We start from the raw sequence: 12544 nt of genomic DNA, 5'->3' as shown, positions 1-12544 counted from the left end.
TGCAACAGTATCTATCTGTCAAAATCTGTTTTCTCTATGAAGATCTTATATACTGCCAACTTCTAAACTAACTATCAAGCATTTTTACGATTCGTTGTAAAATTCCTATCGATGTCGGATTTTCGGGTGCGGTTCTTCTTACGCTTACCCGTTTCCGCCGTTTTTCTAAATGAACTTTTTTAATTGGTTCCTCAGTTATACAAAGATCGTTTAGTAATAAATATATTTATGTACAACAGGATGCTTTCCTCGAAATATTGCAATTAACGTTATCGTTATCTTTCGCATGTAAACTTTGAGATTAAAAGCTACTATCCGATATCTATCTGTACCTGTCGCTTAATTGCAAATAATTCAATTTTTATATAACGATAACATTGGTATGGATTTCGAAGTAGACAACTACCGTACCGGATTGCTTTTATATTAATTTTAATACGATACATTTTAACAAAATAATGCGATGTACCTGATGCTTTATAATTAGCTACTGTATTAATGTCAAGTATACGTATACATTCAAACATCGTGTCAAGTATTCGATTGTTTAAACTTTTGTTTTGTATTTGCGTTTTACAAACGTATCGGTTTTTCTAATTTGTAACAACATGCTACGATCGTTGAAAAGTCTATTACTATAAAAATAACGAATCGAATCGTTAATTAAAAATTTAAATTTACATCGAGAAAGTTTCAAGAAAATTCCAAGAAAATACAATAATATATAAATTATATGTATATTTATATTTATTAAATACAAACAGCGTATAGTCGCGATAGACGTAAGTTAGTTTACGATACACTCTTAAATTGTTCATGATCGAAGATTTTGAGTGCAAGATTTTAACAATTTAAGGGAAGTTGTTTAAGACAAGGAAATTTTAAATATCGAAACACAAGCTTAGGTGATTAACTGTTACACAAAGTTATAACGGGTATAGTTGTAACGACTATGATGGAAGTAGCAATTTTTTAGTGAATATTTTACACTCATTGAAATATTATATAGTAGTACGCGGGAAAAGCTTAATACATACATAAGTACGTACATGTAGATATGTAAATAAGTTTAATGTTTTCCGAATTCGTGATTTTGAAAAAAATAGATACTGTTGAAAATTATAGTAGGAATTACAGCAAAGAGGTAAAACACTACGGAAATAATTGCTTAATCGTTTAAAAAGTAACTTCATAATAAGTTGAATGCATATGTAAAGATTATATTCGCTTATGATACGTAAAAGGAGTTACGTACACGATGTTACAAAGTTTCCCTATTTTCTTCGACAAAAATTATATCGCGTAGTCTCTAACGCGTATCGTAATTTTCGAATGTTCAACTTTGAACGATTGTACGATATGTACGATATGTACGATATGTAAAATACCAGTTTTATATCTGTGCTTTTACTCGTCGGATGATTTCAGTACGAAATGTTGAGGTTACCATGGCAAGCGTTATACGTATGTACATACATATGAGAGGGGTGAATTGGGAAGTGGGCGTGAAGGTTGATTCATGCTGGTACGGTGTTCTATACTACCTCTTTAGCTATATTTCGATAATAAGAACCGATAGCATCAGTACCGCATTACAGCCGGATTTAGTATCATATTCGTAAAGAAAGCTCGATTCCACCAAGGTCAATTGTTTCGTTCCATTAAGCATATTATTATGTAAAAATTCTATTTTTAGCATTATAGAGTAAATATACGTATGTGTATATACATTTATTTATATTTTATATTATTTTACTTAAACCTTACCGTATCTCTCTCGTGAAAAAAAGTATATCCTTAAATATTTACGAATGATATTTATACGAGTAGCTATACACAGCTATTTGTAGCTATTTGTAGTTCTGTCAATAACGAAAGAATGTAATCGATTACATCGATAGGCTATCTATGTACACTAGAAAAAAGAGCAGAAAAAAGAGAAAGACGATAATCTCATTTTGCGTTTAGCGTTAGTAGAAGATTTTTAGTTCTTTGCTAACACAAATTTGATAGAGCTTTAACTTTGATATACAGATTTTTGAACTTCGGTATCTACCTATGTATGTACGTATATCGTTTCCTCTCTATTTTAATCTAATTAATCCAACATACGATTACGGTTATTAAACGTAAACAACGAATTATTCATTTATAACTAATAATCACGAATTAACGATTAAACGTGATATTAAACAGCGACAAAGAACATTATTTGAAGTAGCGATGTACTTTGAAGCGCTGGTGCATTTCGATCGAAAGTAAATGTTTAAAATCGTATATTATGTTAGTTATAGCGTTATATAGAAATAATGAGAAATATTACGTTATACTAGAATATATTGTTGCTTGTTAATTTATTTTTAATCGGTCTAACGACTAATCGATTTAAGAATGCCAAAGAAAGCTTAAGAGGTATACAAAGTTTTTAATACTTTTACACTCCACCAATATACGATTGATTACGAATTATTGAAATTGTTTTTACGTACTAGAAGCCGAACGTTAAACAAATAGATAATCGTTATATGAAGATGAAGTCAAGTACTCGACAAAATTTGAAGGGATCGATTAAAATTAGAAAATTATTTTATGCTCATAGTTTAACGTCAGATATATAGGTAATTGCATACGAAATAAAGGATCATGACACGCGGATACGATATACTTATACAACAACGGATGGTTCTAGAATTATAATTTTCATATTTGTAAAATACATATAAATTCACGTAATTCATTCATGTCGCATAAAATATATCGATATACGTAATATGCGTAAAAAATATGTAGTTCTAAATAAATACGACTTCGAAATATAAAATCTTTTATTAAATGCATTTTTTATTTTCATTCAAAATTTCGTCGGTGCAATATCTTGTCTAGATTAGCGTACACAGTGTAATCGTCAGACGTTCTTGTCGCATCTGTGATTTCTAATTGTAAACGGCCTTTCGAATCGCGCGCTCGACGGGAGGCTATTATACAGCTTATCTTAATAAAAGTAATATCACCGAGAAGTATGGATTTCTCTAAAAAAAAGTGGCGTTCGAATCCAGCCAGATGGACGATACGCACCGAACGATTCAAACAGTGCCACCTTCGTAAGTAATTTGTTCTCATTTTTCCTCGGAAAAATGATCATAAGTGGCGCAAAGTTTTCTGCTGCTTTCATACAGCACGCGTAATTGTTATCGATGCATCACGTTCTCCTGCCATTGAGTTGGCCATTTGCCTTTTTTCCCCTCAAGATCAACAACTTTTGATACTTTTGTCCGTGCAGCGGTAAGCCCCGTCTCGCCTGTATTCTGAATTCGATCGGGAGTATAGCGATATTTGTCACATTCTTGAACAAGAATATAAAAAAGAAAGCATTTACATTTTCTCTGTAGAAGCCGAGTGTTCTGGCAGCTGAAGTGTCCGTTGGTGTCAGTGAAACCATCTTGTCTCGATAACGGGTTAAAAAACGGTCTATCCAGCCTCTTCCTATAGCCATGCTATTCCGAAAAGGATGCTCGATACTATTTCTAACGTTCGCTAGTTGATAGATGGTTAGTTGGATATGTTTAGTGGACGTTCCAAAGAATTTTGACTTCATCTTTAAGATAGTCGTTTAAGTAATTTTCTAAAATTGTTTTTTACACTAATTTTGTGCAAGCTACATCCTCAGAAGCAAGGCACGTTAAGTACTTTTGCTGCTTTAAAGTACATCAATTTTTTTAATTTCACAGCTTTAATAGCTTGTAGCCTTTTTTGCTCGGAATAATTTTAAACCTTTGTTTTCTTTATTCAGTTTCGTTCGTAACATCCGAAGGAACGATCGAACTTCGTTTTATTATTTAGTAATCAATTTTTAAATGTGGTAGTAACGCGAGATTGTCTCATATTGCTACCAATCAGGTATCTCATATTTCTATGAATTTGCCATTTCACTTTCTCTCATTATGTATCACAATCGAAATACAAACATTTCAAATATTCTTCGATGTACGAAAACTATGATTGTCACGATATAACATAGCTTTTTTGTTTCTTTCTTTTTTTTTTCAAAATCACAAAATGAATCACAAAGTAAATTTCAGTTCAAAAGTGATTAATGTTTGTAGTAGATTTTCATAACTTCTCCTCTCTTAGTGAAATCTCATCGTTGTTGATAACACGGTAAATGCGATGAAGATTATAGAAAAATATATTTTCTCACCGTGTATAAAAGTACCGAGTAAAATAAACCGAAAGAAGGATGTAATGTCTCTGATATTGCTTCGCTTCGTATGTATTTTTAATTAGAATCCCGATAGTATTTTAAATTTGTAACGATCCATAATATTGCCAATACCTTAAAGTTGCCGATAAAAATATGGCTTGCCGATAAATATTGACAATATCGTATTGACAATGTACGTATTGACAATGTACGTATATATTGATCTTTTTAGTCGAGAACTTTAAATATTGACGATATATGTTGAAGGTTCCCTTAGTTCAGCCTGGTGTAATGAAACAAGAAAAATGTTTGCGAAATAAATACATACATATATGTATTGTATTATATAATATCATATAATTTAGCAGGCGCGTATGACTTTAACCCGAATATATCAGAGAAATAAACTTATGCCATACAAATCGTGGCAACACTTTGTCAATTACAAAGTTGATCTCACGAAATTCTATCTTTTTGTAACGTACTTACCTAAATACAAGTACTTAAGCATGTATGTTGCGTGGATCGCGGGTATTGTTCATCGACGATTCGTAACGTCGTCCTAGCCGCTATGTTAGAAGGTCTAGTAACAGATATATACGTATATGTACGATGGTGGATCTATAGCAGTAGAAGTAAGGGGGATCGATACGGATTGAAAAAAAATCATATCGTTGATAAGAGCAAAGGTAATTAGATATTTAGAAAGCGGATAGCATTACCGATTTCCATGATCTTTAAATATGTCGTGGAAGTCGACGTTCTCAATAAGCTTTTCCTATAGCTACACACAGCGGACTGCCTTAGTTGTCGAGATATTCGCAAACGGCAAAAAGCTATCGTTACCATTATGCCAGAGCTTCGCGACTAAGATTCTACGCGCAGCGCCGGCCGATCGGCAACCGGTACTACACGCGTACGCCACGAACGCACGCACAGTTGTAGGCAGAGTTCGTTCGCTGTAACGGTGACAGCAATTTTCTCTTATTAACTTTATAAGGAATAACCAGCAACGGCTAAAACCTTCTCGGGGTTGCTCAAGAGAGTGTCCTTGACAACATGCGCCAAGGCGAAGATCTGCCACCCTTAAAGTCAACATTTATCATATTCCCTGTCTTATATGTACAGAGTGTAAAAAAGGTAAGTGTTAAGAGCGATCCTACACCTTCGAATCGATAAAGATTCGTAAAGAAAAGTTTGTGTAAATATAACCTTCATTTTGAAATTCAAGATCAAGTTTCTTTTTTATCGTATCGTATAGTACTCGTCGCGAGGAACAAAGGTTTCAAAGGAACCATGGATCGCAAATGACCGTTTAGGGAGGAAAGAAATGTTAAAGTTTTAATAATTCTTACGCTTACTTTTTATCACATCCTGTACATAGCATCGTCCTATTGATTTTCATTGAAAAATTTTCAATTGTAAATAGTCCCTATTTGGATTGAAATATAACGTACCAAAGTAGTTCGATCCTATCCTAGCGATCCTACTATTATTTATGTAATAATATCCGTCAAAATCTTGAACGTCTTACAGTTTTGTCACGGAGTGTATTTAATGCAATACGTAAATAGCAACTGTTACAGATCACGAGTTAGATAACTTGCAATAAACTACAGACTTAACAGAAACTTACTAGAGACTAAAAGTATCTTTCAAAAATCTAATTTTAACCTCTGGTATTAAATCTTATGGAAATCGCCCGTTACTAGTTGTAACGATATTGAGAGAATAACGAATCACGAAAAATCAGAAACCAGAGTTCCGGTTTCTAACGTGCGATTGTTTCGATTATTATACAGTGAAAGCAAATAAAGTTTAGAAACAGTACGGACCTCTATAACAAGCAATTGACAAGCCAATGATAATACGCGTGCACGTAACTCGTTACTAGGGAGATTAATGAAATTCGTCGGAATCGAGCATTACAACCGAATATTTCAATAGTAATCTATTTTCACTATGTAATTTGGCATGGCGGTTTCACTCTCCCGTTGTAGGGTAGACTCGGAATAGATTCTGGTTTCTAGAACGTCGATTGTATACTAGAAATAAGCAGCTGCACTCAAAATACGCTGGTTTGTGTGAAAATTATGTCAAATGTATCAATGGATCGACAAGCGTAAGTAAAAAGTTTCATCTGTTTTGTGCCTCTTGTCCTTTAACATATGCACGTATTATATATCGGCCGAACGGGTTCTAGCAAAGTGCTCGAGTTTTCTTACTGATCGTTTATTGTCGTACGGTAGATATTACGTATACAAGGTGACCAACTTTAATCTATAAACGTAGATTACTATGCGTTGTTAAGAAGAATAGTTCGGATAAAGAGTGAATGGTTTTGGAGGGGTCACATACGTATATGTATTTATGTACTATGTTGACACATTCTGTGCGAAGCGATTCGAACATTAGGAGTTACAGTCGACCGCACGTGTTCTCACGATTAACAATATATATATATAAAAGTTTGAACATATTTTTTATAGAGTCGCGAATAGTATTTGATTATTTAAATTGTGATTTTTGCTAAAAAATGCGGTTTATAAATTGCAGTTTTCATAAAATGACGCGATTATACTTTGCATTTTCACTATGTACTTTTACTTTGCAAATTAAGCATGTTTCGCTGTTCCGTCGAATGTGTTCGTTTGTATCTAATGGCATAATTCATCGTTTTTCGGATACGGCATACGTATATAGGCATATATTACAAAGATTTAATTAATATTAGAAGCAAATGAAGTTTGAAAATATGTGAAAATATCCTTTGTCTTTATTATTGCGTTCAGTATTTGACTCTGTAATATCCAGTCTTTGGCGAGTTGTCGCGTTTGCTTTCTTTTCAATGAATTTTTCAATGGAGTTATTTATACAAAGATATTATTACCTTCAAAAGGATCGGTAGAAATGATTGTCATTTCAAATGGATATCTTCAAACTCGTAAAGTATACCGTATACAGTACACATACGCTTAAGAAACTTTACAGCCTAAAGCGTTAATCCGAAAATTTCACGTTGATATCTGCAATGGCTTCGGAGAGAACAGTTGGCAACGCTTTATCTATCCCACCCTGTATACATATTGATATCTAACATGGTTATGTAACAATAAGTTAAACAAGTACACATACTCGTATGTTGATACTTTTGGCGAACTGACAGTCAAGATTAAATATGCGGGCCTACGTTAAAATAAAACTCGCAGAAACGCGGACGCGTAGCGATGCAAAACAGGTGAAATCTATTAGTTTCCTGTTACACGTATCGCTGTTAAAACTCTTTGTTCCTACATCCGGGAACGCGGTAGTTGGAAAATATTCAAGCGACGCGTTATTTAGGTTATCTGAACGTTTATAAAATTCACATAGTACCTACATTTGGTCTATTCTTTATTCACACTTCGGATAATCGAAGTATGAACATACGTCTACGGTTTGTAAGGTAAACATTTGTTTTCTGCGCGCTTACATTATGCGATTTATACCTCTCTATATTTTATGAAACGTACGCATTCGTTAGGAGGCTCTTATCGCGATAAATGATCGAACAATAACTTTTAAAATAATAAAAATTGTGTATTCGATAAAACATTTGTTTATCGAGAAGTCTATCTGTCAATACCGTTAGCTAAATTGCGAATGAGATCGTAAAGCACAATACAAATACATTTCCGTATATTTATCGCGCTAATTTATCATGAAACGTGAATGATAATATGCATGCGAGGCCCATGATGTCGAGTCATTGGATGTGGTACGTAATTGGACGCCTGCTCCAATTGCGAAAGGGTCGTTAAGAATATAATCGATATTTTTCGTGATAACTGGGCTATGTCGTTAGAGGCAAAGCTTTCGATGTCAAAATAATAACGAGTTAAGTAAAACTATACAAACACGTAATTGCTCGTTGTAAAAGGAGCGTAAAGAACGAAAGAGTACTTGCAAATAACGCTTAAATTCAAGAAATACAATTAAGCTTGCAAACAATCTGTACGAAGTGAAAGCTTAAATTACAAGTTTAAGGTGATACGCAACTTTCAAGGTTATTAGTAGCCACAGTGAGAATAGTCAGCGGAATAAACACGTGTCCGCGATACAATAGGTAGTAAAATCGATATCTTTCGGAAGAGTTAACCTTTTTTTTGTAAGGTTCTTCTTTTTGTAGCTTTTTTATAGCGGATAAGTCACGTTATAATCTTTTTATACCGTATTTATTGTTACGACAGTTGATTAGAATATGATTGGAAGCTTCGATGATAAGATAGTAGCGTGTCCAGTCCGGTTCTTGCGGTCGATTCTTACTAGTATCAGTGAAACTTGATCGTGTTTCTTCGTTTTTATGTCAAACGTATTGTTTCTTGGAAACAAATTTTTACGCAATAGCGGTACGAAAATTTACCCAGAGACGTGCAAGTATATACACCTATACATGTTACATGGTATATATATATTATACAGGTATATCATACAGGTATATTCTAACAGCTTCGATGAATTACCGAATATTGGTTGCATAGTCGTGTACTTACACGTACATCAATAGCAATACATATATATATATATATATATATGATTTGACTGATTTATTATTAAACATTTAGAGCGATTTTGTTCAATAAGCACTACTAACATGACTAAACACAATGAAATCATAGAACTGGAGAATACTTTATGGGCATGACATTAATTTCATGTATTTGATAAATGTATAATTCAATAAATGCTGTTTAACACGCCATATTTTAACACATTTAGATATCAAAAGCCTATGAATCGCGTTTGTGTTGATCGAATCATATTCGTCTAATATTTAAGAAATATCTATCATGTTTTTATAAAGTGTTTGAAAGTAAAGACTATCTCGTTATCTTAAATCACGGAAATAATTCAGTTGCATCGTACGAATTTACTAAAACGGTCTGCCTATCTTTCGACAACTTCTCTATAGTTCATTAGCGAACACGAATTGTTCGTTTCGCGTTTCCACAAAAGGAAGTAAATATACGATCTTGTAAATAGAATCAAGCGTAAAAGTGAAATTTCAAGCACAAAGGATCCTAATAGAGCAAAAGAGATTCATCTTGCGATTACTGTAAGCAACTTGATATTACTTTCAATAATGTTCAATTTATTCGAAGAAGATGATTTTCTTTAACCTTCGTAGTAACGTGTCATCTTTTAAAGAATATTTGAAATTCCGTAGACATTGAAAACAAAAACCGTACATATTTGATCACTTTGAAGTCAATTACATGCATATTCATACTTCGTTGAAATAAAATTGTTTGAATATCATCTAAAATCAAAAATACAGCATATCGGTGACAGATAATATCAAATTTTTGATCTTTTATATCGAAAAGAAACCATTTGTAACCATTTTTATGTTTGTAACATACCCGTTAAGCGGAAATTAGCCAACTAGCTAAAGGAATATGTATAAATTCATAGTATTCTGCGATATTAAATTTTGCGTGCTATTTTTACGTAACCTAATTTATTAGGCGTACTAATGCATTATATTTATTTATATTAAAATTTTATACATATACATATACATATGTATGTATATGCACACGTTGAAAATCGTATCAAGCGATGGCAAGGAACTGAATTGTTGGAAATGTTGCCAATTTACGTTTAACGTTCTGCGAAGCTTATAAATTATGCGATGATTTAAGAAAAAATATCAAAGTAATTCAGAAAAAGGTGAATTTCTGTTCCCTTCGACAGAGATATTTAAATCAATATTTAAATGCGTTCTACATGTGTACGTAAAAGAAAAGAACCGTAAGTAAATATTACACATTTCTTTTAGGTTCGTTTTGTTAGTCTTGCAATTACTAGCGATAACATACGGATAATCGTGGCGTGTTACTAATGGCCATCAATGATATACAAGTGGCCTGTGGTCGAACGTGTGTTTTCGATGTCATTCTCGTCGAATAGTATTCAGTCATAAATGTTCTGGCGATTTAAAATTACATAGTGTAACTCGGGTAACCATGTTCTCAACCGTATCCATATTGTATGAAATTAAAGTTTTTAGAGTTGACTCGTTTTTAAATTTATAAAAAAGCTATATATTCGATTCATTTAAGAATATTATATATATATATATATACATATATATACACACACATATATATACATGCTCAATTAATAGAAAATGTCTCAGGCAGTTGGGCATTTTCACTCAAGTTGGAGCTAGATTGTACGTTTTCTCGATTGCAGATTCGATGAAAAGGAGATTAATAACAGATAAGCTGCAGATAAAGGGATGAAAAAATCGATAGTTGTATCTCAAATTTGTAGAGATAGATACAAATTAAACGTGACATTGACAGGTACTTGACGTATCGATCGCATTCGCCGCATACAATCCGTGACAGAATGATGGCGCGTGTTCCAGTATACCTTTAGACCTGATACAATGAAATTGTAACTCTGTTTATTTCTGTTAATTTTGGAGGAACGTTGGACTGTCAGCCGAAAATAGAAGAATCAACCGTTACACCCCTGTGACAAAGTGATCGAAAAATACAATTTTAGAATCTTAGAATTTGAAGTTGAATTTTCGAACTATTCAGGGCAAGTATGTATTGTATTACTATAATACATTTTGTATTTAATTTTCAATTTCAGACAGCGCTAATAAATCTTAGAAAGTGAAATGCAAATGGCTACACGACCGTGTAAGCAAATTTTGGATATTTATGTAAATTGATACGGTATATGTTCCTAATTGCATATGATTTACATATTTGCCAATTGTATAATATAATTTCAATGTCGTAAAGAAAGTAAATACATATGTAAAAACCAGCAAATATCAAACATTTCAAATAATTATATTCCTTGATCTTATCTTATTTTCTTAATTAATCGATTCGTCTAAATTTCTTTTGTAATTCATGCAAATTTGGTTAACCTGGTGAGTTGTCGATTATTTAAGCTGGCGATTAATATGAAACACCTCGTGTATGCATTTTTTATTATGTAGCCTACAAATGTCGCATCGTTTACTCGGGGATTATTCGGTACGTGCTAGAACCGACTGTGTGCTTAGTGTTTAAGCTCGGACGTTTGCTATGTCCTAAATGTTGAGCTAGTCTCTTCCGAAACCGGTTCACTTTCTTAATAACATACTCGATGTAGACGATTATCACGAAGGTAAATATTTCCAGCTATATATACATAGCAATGCATATATACGTAAATAACAATTGCAATTATTTCGCTATTAAGTTAATTTCGTGATTTGTTGTTTAATACTTAAACGCAGTATCGCGTTATTTTATGCATTTCGATGCGTACAAAATTCTATAAATAAATACGCACATACGGATTGCGCGTGATCGTTCGACTGGAATTGCATATAGCAATGTGCCATAAAACGTGCCGTATTAACGTACTGAGATAATTCTTGAAATGTACATAGCATGCTACCCAAGTGTGTTTTTCAGAAAGCTGACATACGTAAGTTGCAGACAGTTTTCTTTTACGTTACGACCACTTCTGCGATCCTTTACTCCGAGATTGCTACAAAGAACTCGAAACGAAGGAAAACGCTGTGAAACGGCAACTAAGAGCAAGAGCGAAGAAAGTGGAAATGCGCCAGTAAGATGATTATATTATGCATAACGTTTTCGAAATAAACGATGTAAAATAATAGATATAAGTTATAAATTATAATAATATTTCTACGCATTGATCTCGATCTATAGAAATGTCGAAAGAAATTATTTCACGCTTATATCGTTATACCGCTTATGTATCGAATCTCTATTTTTATTATATCGTCTAAAATTTAAACACGTACGCGACATAATCCATCCTTTGGCGTAATTTCGCATAATCCATCCTGTTCGCGTATTATTCTTCTCACTGGTTCGTGTGAAATCCTTACTCGACGAGCTATTATTTGCAAACACAGGAATCGATACGTTTATGTACAAAGGATAACGTTGCTCTTCCTTACGCTAATGGACACGAGGATAGTCGAGCGAGGAACTGGTGGTGTAACGATCGTGAATCGTTGAACTCTTTGGAAATCACAACGATCTGCAACTTCTCCTCGACGTTGCGATCTTCCATTGATTCTTGTCGATTGCCAAGCAAAGGTGTATATATATATATATAATATAAATAGAAAATTACATATATATATATAAAGGTATATGTATATATGCCTTTGCTCTACGCAAATCGAAAATGACTTTCTACGATGAATTTGCTTTAAATAACTTTAGTACTTTATCCGGTATTGAATCGAAGATAATAGATTTAAGTTAATATAATTCTTTAAATTTACTATTCGCGTTATATCAAGAAAAAATT

General features: G+C 33.1%; 1 protein-coding gene across 8 annotated transcripts in view; it reads left to right on the top strand.

Moving 5' to 3' along the window:
• LOC100642198 (glycoprotein 3-alpha-L-fucosyltransferase A) overlaps positions 1-12544 on the top strand; it is a 32517-nt gene that overhangs the window by 574 nt on the left and 19399 nt on the right. The window contains exons 1-2 of one of the 8 annotated variants that reach the window (XM_048405268.1): positions 11061-11377; positions 11671-11824. The exons of 6 other annotated variants lie outside the window; for them this stretch is intronic. The gene's annotated coding sequence lies outside the window, so the exon portion shown is untranslated. Of the gene's footprint in view, positions 1-11060; positions 11825-12544 lie in introns of those variants that run through there. One more of the 8 variants, XM_020862743.2, reaches the window with a different exon arrangement.

Source organism: Bombus terrestris, chromosome 4 (assembly GCF_910591885.1).
Source record: "Bombus terrestris chromosome 4, iyBomTerr1.2, whole genome shotgun sequence".
NCBI classification, from domain to species: domain Eukaryota; kingdom Metazoa; phylum Arthropoda; class Insecta; order Hymenoptera; family Apidae; genus Bombus; species Bombus terrestris.
The sequence above is the reverse complement of the archived record's forward strand: the minus strand, read 5'-3'. Positions and strand labels throughout refer to the sequence as shown.